An 18582-nucleotide genomic window follows, 5' to 3' on the forward strand; every position below is an offset into this window, starting at 1 on the left:
TTTTCCTGTCACTTCACCAATTTTGACTATTTTGTGTATGTCCATTACATGAAATCCAAATAAAAATCCATTTAAATTACAGGTTGTAATGCAACAAAATAGGGAGAACATCAAGGGGGTGAATACTTTTGCAATTCACTGTCGAGCAACAAACAATGACATGAGGTGTCCATCAGGAGGCCTACCATGTTCTGCAGGTGTCTAGTAAGACCACATTCAATGCAGTCCGTCTCTCCTGCATCTTACGCATGACCCTCTGTACACAGACACAGTTCTCTGAACGGTATGGTTGTGGAGCATCTATGGCCACCAGATAGTTTCTCCCTAAACGTTCGTACCTATGACCAGCATAGTAGAACAGGGCTGTGGGGGATAGCATTATGTTAGTTGTATATTTTGTGTGGCAAACGCATGTTACATGGCGTGAACAGGAAAAGCAAAGTCTCTCATAGGCATAAGGGTAAATTCAGAGCACCCGATACTCCAGTTCAGCGAGAGGTACAGATCTAATATGGCATCTGTCAAACAAGGCTCCATGTTTCATTTTAGCAATCATATACTGTAGAATATCACACAACACTGACCCTGTCCTTCATCAATAAAATATTATGTTGCTTGTGCTCTATATATTATGTGTAGGGTTGCAAAGGGAGGGTATGTTACTACCAGTCAACTACCAGAATTTTGGTATCCTTCAAGGATTTTATGTAATATATCACAAGACATCTAGTGGCCCTTCTGGGTACTTCAACGTACTTCAATATATTTTTAAAAAGTTATCCAAGTATAAATCACAAACGTTATGATAGATTGCCATAGATTTTCTGTTAATTACCAAAATGACTGAAGATTCCAGTAACTTTGGTAAACTACCGGAAGATTTGCATCCCTGTGCAGCTGAGTTGAGTAATTTCAAGTAGCATGTTTTGAATCTGTAAACTGTGCAGGTCCTTAAAGCTCCTAGAAAATCCAGATCCCTACTTTTCAGATTGGTTTTCATATTAAGCTGACCTCGTTTTCTATAACAGCCATACAACACACAAGCATGGATTATTAGATGAGACAGAAAATGTCAAACTCTTACAAATGTTTACATGCCACATAAAATGTAATGCTCTTATTTGAATCAAATATAAAAAGGAAAATAAGCTGACAGTTGCTAGTTTGCTAAAGGCCCTTTACAGGTGCTAAATAAATCTGCCAAGTCGAAGTGCTATAGGCCTCAGAAACCAGCCAGTGGTGGAAAAAGTGCCCGATTTTCATACTTGAGTAAAAGTAAAGATGCCTTAATAGAAAATTACTCAGGTAAAAGTGAGTCACCCAGTAAAATACTACTTGAGTAAAAGTATAAACGTATGTGGTTTCAAATATACTTAATTATCAAAAGTAAATAGAATTGCTAAAACATTTACATTTACATTTAAGTCATTTAGCAGACGCTCTTATCCAGAGCGACTATATAGTATATATAGTATAAATCAATTTAATTTAATTTAATTAACTAGATGTCACACCCTGACCATAGTTTATTTGTATGTTTCTATGTTTTGGTTGGTCAGGGTGTGATCTGAGTGGGCATTCTATGTTGGATGTCTTGTTTGTCTATTTCTATGTCTGGCCTGATATGGTTCTCAATCAGAGGCAGGTGTTAGTCATTGTCTCTGATTGGGAACCATATTTAGGTAGCCTGGGTTTCACTGTGTGTTTGTGGGTGATTGTTCCTGTCTCTGTGTTTGTTGCACCAGATAGGGCTGTTTTGGTTTTCCACGTTTGTTGTTTTGTATTGTTCGTGTTTCATCTTAATTAAAGACGTATCTAACTAACCACGCTGCATTTTGGTCCGATCCTTGTTCCACCTCTTCTTCAGAGGAGGAGTTAGAAGAAACTCGTGACACTAGACAGCAACATTTTTTAATATTTAAAAACAAAACATTTACTGATAGCCAGGGGACATGCTCCAACACTCAGACATCATTTAAAAACGATGTGTTTAGTGAGTCAGCCAGATCAGAGGCAGTAGAGATGATCAAAGATGTTCTATTGAGAAGTGTCTTAATTAGACAATTTTCCTGTCCTGCTAAGCATTCAAAATGTAATGAGTACTTTTGGGTGTCAGGGAAAATGTAAAAGAATATATAAATAGTCAAGTAAAATACAGATACCCCAAAAACTACTTAAGTAGTACTTTCAAGTACTTCACACCACAGGAAACAGCTATACATAGCAAGGCATCTCTCTCCAAACACTACACGCCCAAGCTTCTCCTTTCCACCTCTTATTTGCCTGCTAAACCACACTCTCACACCAAGCCACTAATAAGATCTCTAAACAGCAGCATAGGATTATGCTAGATCAACCAATACGGGCAGAATACGTTTAAAGGGAGCTTAACAAGACTACGATGTCTGGTTTCAGCTTAACAGAGAAATATTTTTGTATGCATTTGCAACTTTTCAGTGAATAGTGTCATCGTTAGCTTTCTTGAGTCTCTGAAAAACCCTCAATTCAAAATACATTCTTACATTTTACATTTTACATTTAAGTCATTTAGCAGACGCTCTTATCCAGAGCGACTTACAAATTGGTGAATTCACCTTCTGACATCCAGTGGAACAGCCACTTTACAATAGTGCATCTAAATCATTTAAGGGGGTGGGGGGTGAGAAGGATTACTTTATCCTATCCTAGGTATTCCTTGAAGAGGTGGGGTTTCAGGTGTCTCCGGAAGGTGGTGATTGACTCCGCTGTCCTGGCGTCGTGAGGGAGTTTGTTCCACCATTGGGGGGCCAGAGCAGCGAACAGTTTTGACTGGGCTGAGCGGGAACTGTACTTCCTCAGTGGTAGGGAGGCGAGCAGGCCAGAGGTGGATGAACGCAGTGCCCTTGTTTGGGTGTAGGGCCTGATCAGAGCCTGGAGGTACTGCGGTGCCGTTCCCCTCACAGCTCCGTATTCAAGCACCATGGTCTTGTAGCGGATGCGAGCTTCAACTGGAAGCCAGTGGAGAGATTGACATCATCATTCACAGTATGTTCTTCCTTGTAATGTAACCACCAGAACAGTATTGAACTCACCATACACGCCCCTGTCAAGCAGGAGAAGGAACTTGTCAATGGCCGCCAGCATCTCCTCCCTGGTGAGATCCAGTAGAGACACCACTCTGAAGCCCAGCTGCTGCAGCAGGTTGGCCAGCTCATGGACATCCATAGTGGGGGCCATCAGGTCCGGATGGTGGGAGTAGTTGAGGTTACCAATAAGCAGGACCACTTTGTCAGTCGCTGGACGAAAAGACCATGGTGGAATTTGTAATCAGGGTCACCTTACTGTACTTTGAGAACAGCTAATTAATTATACTATAGAAACATGAAACCACACATATCAGGAAATACTGGTACAACAGTTCCCCACTTCAATGACAAAATGCTCAAACCGCATTCTAAGAATACCTCAAACCAGTGGTTAAGGGCGCTGTACTGCAGCGCCAGCTGTGCCATCAGAGACTCTGGGTTCGCGCCCAGGCTCTGTCGTAACCGGCCGCGACCGGGAGGTCCGTGGGGCGGCGCACAATTGGCCTAGCGTCGTCTGGGTTAGGGAGGGCTTGGCCGTAGGGATGTCCTTGTCTCATTGTGCACCAACACATTGGTGCAGCTGGCTTCCGGGTTGGATACGCGCTGTGTTAAGAAGCAGTGCGGCTTGGTTGGGTTGTGTATCGGAGGACGCATGACTTTCCACCTTCGTCTCTCCCGAGCCCGTACGGGAGTTGTAGAAAAAGGGGTAATATTCAAAAATAACAAATAAAATAAAAATAATACCTCAAACGGATACTGTATTTCCACTGACCCCTACCTGTGAGTTGATTAGATGGCACTGAAAGAAATGGAAAAATAATAAAAGACAAAGGTTATAATCAGTGCATAACCTAACACTTCACACTTCAATCTGTTAACACAACAAACCAGATCAAAAGCAATATGAGAGTGTAAAAGGAGTCCTAGTTTTCATTCAATCTGGTTGGGTCAAATTCATAAAGATTTTGAAATATGAATGTTGTTGATGTGCCAACATGTAGAAAACACATACAAAGGGGAACCTACATCCAAAGGCTAGTTCCTTGACCACTTTTTAGAGCCTGAAAACTTCTAGTACAGTCTTTAACAAAGGGAAAGTACCTTAAATCGTCAGCGGAATGGAAAGACCCACTTGTGGGAGGGATGTGCAGAAATCTCAACTTACCGCTCGCTATTCCACTAGCTCAGTGAAAAGTGGGGAATTACTTTCCAGTGAATTATGTGGTGGACTTTGTCAGGGAATATATAAAACGCTAATAGTAAAGCTCATTCCACTGAAAACATAAAATAACTGCTGCTAGTGCTTTGTCGTGTGCTACTGTGAGAGTTTCATATTCACTATTGCACATCTGTTTATAATTACAGAGCAGTATTCACAAAAGACTTGGCTATATGACATCATCATTCACAGTATGTTCAATTCATGTAAGCATTATTTCCTTTTTGTTGCCCAGATGCCCTTCAAGTAGCATCCCACTTCCATTTACCTATTTCAACATCAGCTGCCTCTGTCCATCTCTCCTCTTGAACATTGGATACATAGCAGAGATATGTTCCTCTATGGTCTGACTATGCATTCTCTATCTACAAGGGACACAATCAAATGCATTCACATCACTGTTTGGCTCTACTCATACACATAAGACTTCTCTCCTAGAATCTAAACCTCATGTTAAATATGAATTAAGTTATTCTAAATTACAATGTTTACATAGGACAAGTGGTGTATTGGAGGGTAAACACAAGTAAACACAGTTCACCCACTTTTTTTTGCTCGGCACTTGTCACTCACTTTCTGGGGGAAATTGCATTGAAAATATAGGGGGAGTTAATTTTTTCGCCTCAACCAGAGTTTTCACACCTATTTTTTTACCACTCCGTCACTAAATAGGAATGGTGAAGCATGGTATCTCAGCCAGACAATGATATGACAGAGTAAACACAAGGACCTGAGTGCAGGAGTAGATAAACACTGGTGTTACCTGCAGTGTGTCCGTGGTCTTGCCCAACAGAGGATGTCCATTTCTGTACCACTGGTGGTGAGGGGTGGGAATGCCAAAGGCGGTGCAGCTGAGGGTGAGTCTCTCCCCTTGTCTGACAGTCTGGGGTGCAGGGTGTACAGCGATATGAGGCTCCCCTCGCCATGCTACTGGGAGACCTGAAGAAAACAAAAAACAAATGCAATAGCAATACATTATAGGCAAAATAGTGCTCTTAATTGATCAAAGAAGATTTAATAACCTGTATTACAAACATGTTATTATCTTAGAACTGGTAACTAATATAGGGGATTTCTATACCTGGTTTAGCAATGTCCAGGACCTTTACTGTGACCCATTTACTGAACACACAGTTGCAGAACTGGTCATTCACGCAACAAATGTAGATCTGAGATCTCTGGGCTGTGACAATCAGATCTGCTCTGGTCCCACCAAATACCTAAAAAACATTAACCATTTCATACGATATATACTGTGTTACTCTATGAATTGACAACATAATACTGTGTCAGACAAGAATTACAAAAATCCTCAACCACATACCTCCTCTTTACTAGACTTGAACCACTGGTAGTTCAGGATACGGGTTCCCTCTGCTCTCACACTCAGAGTCACCTTATAGCTCAGTGGTACATACACAGAAACAGGATGCTGCAACAATGAGGATGTCTGAAAATGTACATTTATAAAGTGATAAGTGATTAAAGGGCCAATCCGCAGTTGAAACTATAACAACGCCTCTGTGTTGGTAAAAACCTGAGGGATGCAAGGGCTTACCATCCATGATATCAGCATTTGTGTTTTTAGGCTACGCAGTGTTTGTTGACATTTACAATGTTTACAAACATTGGAGTAAAACAACCTTATATTTTGGGTGTGACATTTGAACTAAGCTCATGAAGTTATATTATTCAAGAATCACTATGTATACATCATTAATTTATAAGTCTAAAAATAGATAGCCCCTTTCGCAGTTACAGTAGGATAAGTTATACAACATAATATTATGCTTTGTTATTCAAAATATTGTTATGTCAGTGTACTGATAAAATGGAACATAGTTAACTTGCACAATAAATAGGGCAAATACACACCTCTGATCATGTTTTTCATCACTTCAACGTGAAATAAGAACTTCTGAACCTCAAGTATGATCTGTTCTGGTCATTACTGCACTGTGCTACCTATTAAGCAAAAGACAGAATATGAGCATCAGTTGTGCCAGAGGTGAGTGAACGGTATATCAACAAAAACAAGTCAAGATCCAGCCAAAAATCACAGGAACATGTCATGGAGATGACATCTGATAAGGGCCACACAGAACAAATGTGCATACATATGTGGGCACAAGTGTCACTAATAGATTTTCTCCCCACTTCCCATTTCACAACAGCGCATGTGACAAACACGATAACACAAGGAACAATGAATCTATTTCAAGAGAAATTGAGACTGGTAGGTAGGTTAGCATATTTGCAAAACAATCTGTGCTTTAATAAAAGGTCAGCCAAACTGGACATCTTCCTGAAAATGGCTTACTACAGAGTAGTAACAATTATAGGCTACTATGAACATTTGCAAGTTTATCAATGGCTGTAAAATTAGGGCCAAATAATGTCCTTTATAGTCTACAGCTCAAATTGTGACTCTAAATGATATGGTCTCTAACTGGACCAATAAGATGAATAGCCTATAAATGTCTAGAGCAGGGTTGCTATGTCCGCAGTTTTCCAGACATTTAGTTCATTTGAAAAAGATGTCAGGGATGAAAATTTGCCAGGTTTCTGGGCTACTTCTAAATTCAACTCACTATCAGGCAGTAAGGAAGGCTGTTGCTGAGTGTGTGAGTGGTGGGGAGGGGAGGGCCGGAGGGGTGTGTGTGTGTGTTGAGAGAGAACTGCAGCATGTTCTGACAACTTATTACCAGTTGTAGACAGGCCAATTTCATTATGGAGACAAGTATTTCCAACCCTTTTCCATAAAACATACAGTATTAATGTGCAAAAACTGATGCACATCAAGAAATAACTGTGACAAAGCACTGGGAAAAGACTTTAGGCGCACTAGTGAGCATTACATAAATTCGCTCAAAGGTGGTTTGAACTGCATGCAAGGAAAGGGGTTTAGCATGCTCAGTTCTTGGATCTTGAGCGCTGCGCAGTTGGAAATTTTAAATAGAAATTATGGAACTCCCTTGCGTGCTTCTGTTATGCGGAAAGTCCACAATGAAACTCACAATAAACGTGGAGAATGATACATTTGCATCTGTTGGTCATCAAGTAGCCTATTAATGTCTATGTGATCGCAGGTTACTTGCCTACCACTTGATACAATAAATATGTTGAAATGACGATATCACTGCAGACATTGCTAGTTTTTATTGTTTTAATTCACTGTAGAGCCCTCAGTACCGCTCAAAATGCCTTAGATAGCTCTTTCGTCCCACCACACACACATGCAGAGACCTCACCTAGTTTAATTGATGCCACCAGAGACAAAACCTCTCTCATCGCCACTCAACGCATAGGTTTTCCTCCACTGTACTCACATCCTACCATACCCTTGTCTGTACATTATGCCTTGAATCTATTCTACCACACCCAGAATTCTGCTCCTTTAATTTTCTGTCCCCAACACACTAGATGACCAGTTCTTATAGCCTTTAGCCATACCCTTATCCTACTCCTCCTCTGTTCCACTGGTGATGTAGAGGTTAACCCAGGCCCTGTAGCCCCCAGTTCCATTGCTATTCCCCAGGCGCTATCATTTGTGGACTTCTGTAACCGTAAAAGTCTTGGTTTCATGCATGTTAACATCAAAAGCCTCCTCCCTAAGTTTGTTTTTTTCACTGCTTTAGCACACTCCGCCAACCCTGATGTCCTAGACGTGTCTGAATCCTGGCTTAGGAAGGCCACCAAAAGTTTTGAAATTCCCATCCCCAACTACAACATTTTCCGACAAGATAGAACTGCCAAAGGGGGTGGAGTTGCAATCTACTGCAGAGTTCTGTCATGCTATCCAGGTCTGTGCCCAAACAGTTCGTGCTTCTACTTTTTAAAATCCACCTTGCCATAAATAAGTTTCTCACTGTTGCCACTTCTTATAGACCCCCCTCAGCCACCAGCTGTGGCCTAGACACCATATGTGAATTTATTGCTCCCCATTTATCTTCAGAGTTTGTACTGTTAGGTGACCTAAACTGGGATATGCTTAACACCCCAGCCGTCCTACAATCGAAGCTCGATACCCTCAATCTCACACAAATTATCATGGAACCTACCAGGTACAACCCTAAATCCGTAAACACGGGCACCCTCGTAGATATCATCCTGACCAACTTGTCCTCTGTCTTCAACCAGGATCTCAGCGATCACTGCCTCATTTCCTGCATCTGTAATGGGTCCGCAGTCAAACGACCACCACTCATCACTGTCAAACGCTCCCTAAAACACTTCAGCGAGCAGTCCACTCTAATTGACCTGGCCCAGGCATCCTGGAAAGATATTGACCTCATTCAGGGTGCTTGGATATTCTTTATAAGTGCTTTCCTCACCATCTTAAATAAGCATGCCCCAAAATATTTACAACTAAGAAGAGATATAGCCCTTGATTCACTCCAGACCTGACTGCCCTTGACCAGCACAAAAACATCCTGTGGCGTTCTGCATTAGCATCGAATAGCCCCCGCGATATGCCACTTTTCAAGTTAGGAACCAAAATACACAGGCAGTTAGGAAAGCTAAGGCTTGCCTCTTCAAACAGAAATTTGCATCCTATAGCACAAACTCTAAAAGGTTCTGGGACACTGTAAAGTCTATGGAGAATAAGAGCACCTCCAGCCAGCTGACCACTGCACTGAGGTTAGGAAACACTGTCACCACCGATTAAACCAAGATAATTGAGAATTTCAATAAGCATTTGCCCAAGCCTCCCCCATTTCTCATTCACCCAAATCCAGATAGCTGATGTTCTGAAAGAGCTGCAAAATCTGGACTCCTACAAATCAGCTGGGCTAGACAATCTGGAACCTCTCTTTCTAAAAGTACACCTGTCAGTCAATTAGCATTCAGGGCTCAAACCACCCAGTTTATAATTACAATTCAAAACTGGGTGGTTTGAGCCCTGAATGCTGATTGGCTGAAATCTGTGATATATCAAATCAAATCAAATCAAATTTTATTTGTCACATACACATGGTTAGCAGATGTTAATGCGAGTGTAGCGAAATGCTTGTGCTTCTAGTTCCGACAATGCAGTAATAACCAACAAGTAATCTAACTAACAATTCCAAAACTACTGTCTTATACACACAAGTGTAAGGGGATAAAGAATATGTACATAAAGATATATGAATGAGTGATGGTACAGAGCAGCATAGGCAAGATACAGTAGATGGCCTCGAGTACAGTGTATACATATGAGATGAGTATGTAAACAAAGTGGCATTGTCACGACTTCCGCCGAGGTTGGCTCTCCTGCCTGTTCGGGCGGTGCTCGGCGGTCGTCGTCACCGTCCTACTAGCCATTACCGATCCCTTTTCGTGTATCTGTTGGTTTTGTCTGATTGGTTTCACTTGTGTGTTGTTTAGTTAATTAGTGTCTGTATATGTAGTAGGTTGTCCCGCCCTTGTTTTGTGCGGGATTGTTATTTTTGTATTCATGTCAGTCGGTGTAGTTCTTGTGTTGTTATTCTCCGGTCTGTCTTTAATCCGGTTCCGGTTGGAGCGAGCGGTCGCATCTACACTTCGGTCCGCAGGTAGTATAACTTTTCATTACATTTCGTTATAGTACAACGGTTTGATTTGTCTAATCTTAGCAATTTCTTCTTAGCCAGCTACATAGCCGTCTTTGTATCAACGACAATTGCATAATTATCGTATCCTAACGTATCTGCCCAGCAGCTAGCTAAGCAGCTAGCTAACATCCACTGTCCACTAGCACTGTAGAAACTATTACACTCAACTGAACGACTCGATTAGCGTAGTGTCAGCTAGCTACATAGTTGTCTTCGTATCCAAGATAATTGTGCAGTTTAGAGTGTGTAGACTTAGAGTGATTATCTTAATTTACCGAGGTTAGCTAGCCAGCTATTTGTCGTCCTTAACGTAGGAAATGCTGCTAGCTAGCTAGCCAACAGCTAGCCAACCTCTACCGAATTGAACTCTAACTACCCGGTCAACATTCCGCGTCGCTCCACAGGTAGTATCACATTTTCATTTCACTTCATTACAGTACAACGGTTTGATTTGTTTGATCGTAGCTAGCCAGCTACATAGCCGTCTTTGTATCTAAGACAATTGTGTAGTCTAGAGCGATTTTCTAGGTTAGCTGGCCAGCTATTGTCGTTCTTCTAACGCAGCTAGCCAGCTAGCCCCCGAATAGCAGCTCTGTAGTAACTATTACAGTACAACGGTTTGTTTTGTTTGATCGTAGCTAGCTAGCTACATAGCCGTCTTTGTATCTAAGACAATTGTGTAGCCTAGAGCGATTTTCTAGGTTAGCTGGCCAGCTATTGTCGTTCTTCTAACGTAGCTAGCCAGCTAGCCCCGAATAGCAGCACTGTAGTAACTATTACAGTACAACGGTTTGTTTTGTTTGATCGTAGCTAGCTAGCTACATAGCCGTCTTTGTATCTAAGACAATTGTGTAGCCTAGAGCGATTTTCTAGGTTAGCCAGCCAGCTATTGTCGTTCTTTTAAAGTAACGGAACGCAATCAACCTTGCTAGCTAGCCAGCTAGCCCCGAATGGCAGCACTGTAGAAACTATTACACTCGACGGAACGACTTGATTAGTGTAGTGTCAACATCGCAGCCACTACCAGCTAGCCTACTCCAGCAGTACTGTATCATTTCAATCATCTTAGTCAATAAGATTCTTGCTACGTAAGCTTAACTTTCTGAACATTCGAGACGTGTAGTCCACTTGTCATTCCAATCTCCTTTGCATTAGCGTAGCCTCTTCTGTACCCTGTTAACTATGTGTCTATCTATCCCTGTTCTCTCCTCTCTGCACAGACCATACAAACGCTCCACACCGCGTGGCCGCGGTCACCCTAATCTGGTGGTCCCAGCGCGCACGACCCACGTGGAGTTCCTGGTCTCCGGTAGCCTCTGGAACTGCCGATCTGCGGCCAACAAGGCAGAGTTCATCTCAGCCTATGCCTCCCTCCAGTCCTCGACTTCCTGGCACTGACGGAAACATGGATCACCACAGATAACACTGCTACTCCTACTGCTCTCTCTTTGTCCGCCCACGTGTTCTCGCACACCCCGAGAGCTTCTGGTCAGCGGGGTGGTGGCACCGGGATCCTCATCTCTCCTAAGTGGTCATTCTCTCTCTCTCCCCTTACCCATCTATCTATCGCCTCCTTTGAATTCCATGCTGTCACAGTTACCAGCCCTTTCAAGCTTAACATTCTTATCATTTATCGCCCTCCAGGTTCCCTCGGAGAGTTCATCAATGAGCTTGATGCCTTGATAAGCTCCTTTCCTGAGGACGGCTCACCTCTCACAGTCCTGGGCGACTTTAACCTCCCCACGTCTACCTTTGACTCATTCCTCTCTGCCTCCTTCTTTCCACTCCTCTCCTCTTTTGACCTCACCCTCTCACCTTCCCCCCTACTCACAAGGCAGGCAATACGCTCGACCTCATCTTTACTAGATGCTGTTCTTCCACTAACCTCACTGCAACTCCCCTCCAAGTCTCCGACCACTACCTTGTATCCTTTTCCCTCTCGCTCTCATCCAACACTTCCCACACTGCCCCTACTCGGATGGTATCGCGCCGTCCCAACCTTCGCTCTCTCTCCCCCGCTACTCTTTCCTCTTCCATCCTATCATCTCTTCCCTCTGCTCATACCTTCTCCAACCTTTCTCCTGACTCTGCCTCCTCAACCCTCCTCTCTTCCCTTTCTGCATCCTTTGACTCTCTATGTCCCCTATCCTCCAGGCCGGCTCGGTCCTCCCCTCCCGCTCCGTGGCTCGATGACTCATTGCGAGCTCACAGAACAGAGCTCCGGGCAGCCGAGCGGAAATGGAGGAAAACTCGCCTCCCTGCGGACCTGGCATCCTTTCACTCCCTCCTCTCTACATTTTCCTCCTCTGTCTCTGCTGCTAAAGCCACTTTCTACCACTCTAAATTCCAAGCATCTGCCTCTAACCCTAGGAAGCTCTTTGCCACCTTCTCCTCCCTCCTGAATCCTCCTCCCCCTCCCCCCTCCTCCCTCTCTGCAGATGACTTCGTCAACCATTTTGAAAAGAAGGTCGACGACATCCGATCCTCGTTTGCTAAGTCAAACGACACCGCTGGTTCTGCTCACACTGCCCTACCCTGTGCTCTGACCTCTTTCTCCCTCTCTCTCCAGATGAAATCTCGCTTCTTGTGACGGCCGGCCGCCCAACAACCTGCCCGCTCGACCCTATCCCCTCCTCTCTCCTCCAGACCATTTCCGGGGACCTTCTCCCTTACCTCACCTCGCTCATCAACTCATCCCTGACCGCTGGCTACGTCCCTTCCGTCTTCAAGAGAGCGAGAGTTGCACCCCTTCTGAAAAACCTACACTCGATCCCTCCGATGTCAACAACTACAGACCAGTATCCCTTCTTTCTTTCTCTCCAAAACTCTTGAACGTGCCGTCCTTGGCCATACCTCTCTCAGAATGACCTTCTTGATCCAAATCATTCAGATTTCAAGACTAGTCATTCAACTGAGACTGCTCTTCTCTGTATCACGGAGGCGCTCCGCACTGCTAAAGCTAACTCTCTCTCCTCTGCTCTCATCCTTCTAGACCTATCGGCTGCCTTCGATACTGTGAACCATCAGATCCTCCTCTCCACCCTCTCCGAGTTGGGCATCTCCGGCGCGGCCCACGCTTGGATTGCGTCCTACCTGACAGGTCGCTCCTACCAGGTGGCGTGGCAGAATCTGTCTCCTCGCCACGCGCTCTCACCACTGGTGTCCCCCAGGGCTCTGTTCTAGGCCCTCTCCTATTCTCGCTATACACCAAGTCACTTGGCTCTGTCATAACCTCACATGGTCTCTCCTATCATTGCTATGCAGACGACACACAATTAATCTTCTCCTTTCCCCCTTCTGATGACCAGGTGGCGAATCGCATCTCTGCATGTCTGGCAGACATATCAGTGTGGATGACGGATCACCACCTCAAGCTGAACCTCGGCAAGACGGAGCTGCTCTTCCTCCCGGGGAAGGACTGCCCGTTCCATGATCTCGCCATCACGGTTGACAACTCCATTGTGTCCTCCTCCCAGAGCGCTAAGAACCTTGGCGTGATCCTGGACAACACCCTGTCGTTCTCAACCAACATCATGGCGGTGGCCCGTTCCTGTAGGTTCATGCTCTACAACATCCGCAGAGTACGACCCTGCCTCACACAGGAAGCGGCGCAGGTCCTAATCCAGGCACTTGTCATCTGTCTGGACTACTGCAACTCGCTGTTGGCTGGGCTCCCTGCCTGTGCCATTAAACCCCTACAACTCATCCAGAACGCCGCAGCCCGTCTGGTGTTCAACCTTCCCAAGTTCTCTCACGTCACCCCGCTCCTGCTCTCTCCACTGGCTTTTGAAGTCGCATCCGCTACAAGACCATGGTGCTTGCCTACGGAGCTGTGAGGGGAACGGCACCGCAGTACCTCCAGGCTCTGATCAGGCCCTACACCCAAGCAAGGGCACTGCGTTCATCCACCTCTGGCCTGCTCGCCTCCCTACCATTGAGGAAGTACAGTTCCCGCTCAGCCCAGTCAAAACTGTTCGCTGCTCTGGCCCCCAATGGTGGAACAAACTCCCTCACGACGCCAGGACAGCGGAGTCAATCACCACCTTCCGGAGACACCTGAAACCCCACCTCTTCAAGGAATACCTAGGATAGGATAAGTAATCCTTCTCACCACCCCCCCCCTTAATGATTTAGATGCACTATTGTAAAGTGGCTGTTCCACTGGATGTCAGAAGGTGAATTCACCAATTTGTAAGTCGCTCTGGATAAGAGCGTCTGCTAAATGACTTAAATGTAAATGTAAATGTAATCCTGGGTTGGATTGTTCACCCTGTGTATGTTGGGTTGACCGTGTGTTTTGTTCACTGGAGAATAAACTGTCATATCACTATCTGCTCTCTGCGCCTGATTCCACCCACCTTGTTAAGACGTGACAGGCATAGTTAAAGTGGCTAGTTATACATGTATTACATAAAGATGCGGTAGATGATATAGAGTACAGTATATACGTATACATATGAGATGAATAATGTAGGGTATGTAAACATTATATTAGGTAGCATTGTTTAAAGTGGCTAGTGATATATTTTACATAATTTCCCATCAATTCCCATTATTAAAGTGGCTGGAGTTAAGTCAGTGTGTTGGAAGCAGCCACTCAATGTTAGTGGTGGCTGTTTAACAGTCTGATGGCCTTGAGATAGAAGCTGTTTTTCAGTCTCTCGGTCCCAGCTTTGATGCACCTGTACTGACCTCGCCTTCTGGATTATAGCGGGGTGAACAGGCAGTGGCTCGGGTGGTTGTTGGCCTTGATGATCTTTATGGCCTTCCTGTAACATCGGGTGGTGTAGGTGTCCTGGAGGGCAGGTAGTTTGCCCCCGGTGATGCGTTGTGCAGACCTCACTACCCTCTGGAGAGCCTTACGGTTGTGGGCGGAGCAGTTGCCGTACCAGTCGGTGATACAGCCCGCCAGGATGCTCTCGATTGTGCATCTGTAGAAGTTTGTGAGTGCTTTTGGTGACAAGCCAAATTTCTTCAGCCTCCTGAGGTTGAAGAGGCGCTGCTGCGCCTTCTTCACAATGCTGTCTGTGTGGGTGGACCAATGTAGTTTGTCTGTGATGTGTATGCCGAGGAACTTAAAACTTACTACCCTCTCCACTACTGTCCCATCGATGTGGATAGGGGGGTGTTCCCTCTGCTGTTTCCTGAAGTCCACAATCATCTCCTTAGTTTTGTTGACGTTAAGTGTGAGGTTATTTTCCTGACACCACACTCTGAGGGCCCTCACCTCCTCCCTGTAGGCCGTCTCGTCAGTGTTGGTAATCAAGCCTACCACTGTTGTGTCGTCCGCAAACTTGATGATTGAGTTGGAGGCGTGTGTGGCCACGCAGTCGTGGGTGAACAGGGAGTACAGGGGAGGGCTCAGAACGCACCCTTGTGGGGCCCCAGTGTTGAGGATCAGCGGGGTGGAGATGTTGTTGCCTACCCTCACCACCTGGGGGCGGCCCGTCAGGAAGTCCAGTACCCAGTTGCACAGGGCGGGGTCGAGGCCCAGGGTCTCGAGCTTGATGACGAGCTTGGAGGGTACTATGGTGTCGATGAACAGCATTCTCACATAGGTATTCCTCTTGTCCAGATGGGTTCGGGCAGTGTGCAGTGTGGTTGAGATTGTATCGTCTGTGGTCCTATTTGGGCGGTAAGCAAATTGGAGTGGGTCTAGGGTGTCAGGTAGGGTGGAGGTGATATGGTCCTTGACTAGTCTCTCAAAGCACTTCATGATGACGGAAGTGAGTGCTATGTGGCGGTAGTCGTTTAGCTCAGTTACCTTAGCTTTCTTGGGAACAGGAACAATGGTGGCCCTCTTGAAGCATGTGGGAACAGCAGACTGGTATAGGGATTGATTGAATATGTCCGTAAACACACCAGCCAGCTGGTCTGCGCATGCTCTGAGGGCGCGGCTGGGGATGCCGTCTGGGCCTGCAGCCTTGCGAGGGTTAACACGTTTAAATGTTTTACTCACCTCGGCTGCAGTGAAGGAGAGTCCGCATGTTTTTGTTGCAGGCCGTGTCAGTGGCACTGTATTGTCCTCAAAGCGGGCAAAAAAGTTATTTAGTCTGCCTGGGAGCAAGACATCCTGGTCCGTGACGGGGCTGGTTTTCTTTTTGTAATCCGTGATTGACTGTAGACCCTGCCACATACCTCTTGTGTCTGAGCCGTTGAATTGAGATTCTACTTTGTCTCTTTACTGACGCTTAGCTTGTTTGATTGCCTTGCGGAGGGAATAGCTGCACTGTTTGTATTTGGTCATGTTTCCGGTCACCTTGCCCTGATTAAAAGCAGTGGTTCGCCCTTTCAGTTTTACGCGAATGCTGCCATCAATCCACGGTTTCTGGTTTGGGAATGTTTTAATCGTTGCTATGGGACCGACATCTTTAACGCACGTTCTAATGAACTCGCACACCGCATCAGCGTATTCGTCAATGTTGTTGTCTGACGCAATACGAAACCTATCCCAGTCCACGTGATGGAAGCAGTCTTGGAGTGTGGAATCAGATTGGTCGGACCAGCGTTGGACAGACCTCAGAGTTGGAGCATCTTGTTTTAGTTTCTGTCTGTAGGCAGGGATCAACAAAATAGAGTCGTGGTCAGGTTTTCCGAAAGGAGGGCGGGGCAGGGCCTTATTTGCGTCGCGGAAGTTAGAATAGCAATGATCCAAGGTTTTGCCAGCCCTGGTTGCGCAATCGATATGCTGATACAATTTAGGGAGTCTTGTTTTCAGATTAGCCTTGTTAAAATCCCCAGCTACAATGAATGCAGCCTCAGGATGTATGGATTCCAGTTTGCAAAGAGTCAAATAAAGTTCGTTCAGAGCCATTGATGTGTCTGCTTGGGGGGGAATATATACGGCTGTGATTATAATCAAGAGAATTCCCTTGGTAGATAATGCGGTCGACACTTGATTTCGAGGAATTCTAAATCAGGTGAACAGAAGGATTTGAGTTCCTGTATGTTTTTGTGATCACACCACGTCTCGTTAGCCAAAAGGCATATGCCCCCGCCCCTCTTCTTACCAGAAAGATGTTTGTTTCTGTCGGCGCGATGCGTGGAGGAACCAGCTGGCTGCACCGACTCCGATAGCGTCTCTCCAGTGAGCCATGTTTCCGTGAAGCAAAGAACGTTACAGACCATATACCACAGGTATTACAAACATTACTTTTTACTGTTCTAATTACATTTGTAACCAGTTTATAATCGCAATAAGGTACCTCATGGTTTGTGGTAAATGGCCAATATATCACGACTAAGGACTGTATCAAGGCACTCCACGTTGCATCATGCTTAAGAACAGCACTTAGCGTGGTACATTGGCCATATACCACACCCCCTCGGGCATTATTGCTTATTCATAGCAGTCAAACCAGTTAAATGGACATCCATTGATGGATGGTAAATGATCTGGCGAGTTTAACCTCTCTAGGGGGTGTGGGACGCTACTGTCCCACCTGGGCAACATCCAGTGAAATTGCAGAGCGCCAAACTCAAAAACAGAAATACTCATTATAAAAATTCATGAAACATACAAGTGTTATACATCTTTTTAAAGATTAACTTCTTGTTAATCCAACCACGGTGTCAGATTTTAAAAATACTTTACGGCGAAAGCAAACCATGCGATTATCTGAGAACAGCGCCCAGCAGACAAGACTCCCAGTTACCCAATAAATCTTTGTTTTGTTCGATCAAGTCCCTCCTCAAAAACCTCAGTTTTGTTACCGCATTTTGTTCAGTAAAACACTGTCTCAAACAACATCCAGTGAAATTGCAGAGCGTGAAACTCAACAAAACAGAAATTCTCATAATAAACATACATAAAAGATACAAATGTTATACACCAGCTTAAAGATAAACTTCTTGTTAATCCAACCGCTGTGTCAGATTTCAAAAAGGCTTTACGGCGAAACCAAACCATGTGATTATCTGAGAACAGCGCCCAGCAGACAAAGTATTACAAATAGTTAGCAGCCAAGAAGATGAGTAACAAAAGTCAGAAATAGCGTTAAAATATACCACTTACCTTTGATGATCTTCATATGATTGCACTCAAAGATTCCATGTTACACAATAAATGTTTGTTTTGTTGGATAAAGTCCCTCTTTATATTCAAAAACCTCCATTTTGTTGGTGCGTTTTGTTCAGTAACCCATTGGAACAAAGCACGGTCACAACAGACTGACGAAAAATCTAAAAAGTACCATAAAAGTTCATAGAAACATGTCAAATGATATTGATAATCAATCCTCATATTGTTTTTGTCATAAATAATCAATCTTATTTCAACCGGACAAAAGCTTTGTCAATAGAAAAAGAGAAACAAGAAATGCGCGCTCCCGGTCACACACTGGACTCATGTCTGGAAATTTCCACTGTCCACTCATTGAACGTGCTGTTTCTCCCTAATTTTTCAGAGTAAAAGCCTGAAACAATACCTAGAGACTGTTGAGGAAACAATAGAGATCGTGAACTGGGTCATAAGTCTTTGTATGGTGGATAGGCTTTCTATGGAAAAACAGGCATTTCAAAATAAAAGTATTTCCTGGATGGATTTTCCTCAGGTTTTCACCTGCCATTTCAGTTCTGTTATACTCACAGACATTATTTTAACAGTTTTAGAACCTAGAGTGTTTTCTATCCAAAACTACTAATTGTGTGCATATCCTAGCTTCTGGGCCTGAGTAGCAGGTAATTTACTCTGGGCACGCTTTTCATCTAAAATTCCGAATGC

At 44.5% G+C, this 18582-nt stretch overlaps 1 pseudogene; it reads right to left on the minus strand.

Annotated features, from left to right (window-relative positions):
• LOC135525004 (mucosa-associated lymphoid tissue lymphoma translocation protein 1-like) overlaps window positions 1-18582 on the minus strand; it is a 30542-nt pseudogene that overhangs the window by 11173 nt on the left and 787 nt on the right.

Source organism: Oncorhynchus masou, chromosome 31, assembly GCF_036934945.1.
Source record: "Oncorhynchus masou masou isolate Uvic2021 chromosome 31, UVic_Omas_1.1, whole genome shotgun sequence".
Taxonomy (NCBI): Eukaryota; Metazoa; Chordata; class Actinopteri; order Salmoniformes; family Salmonidae; genus Oncorhynchus; species Oncorhynchus masou.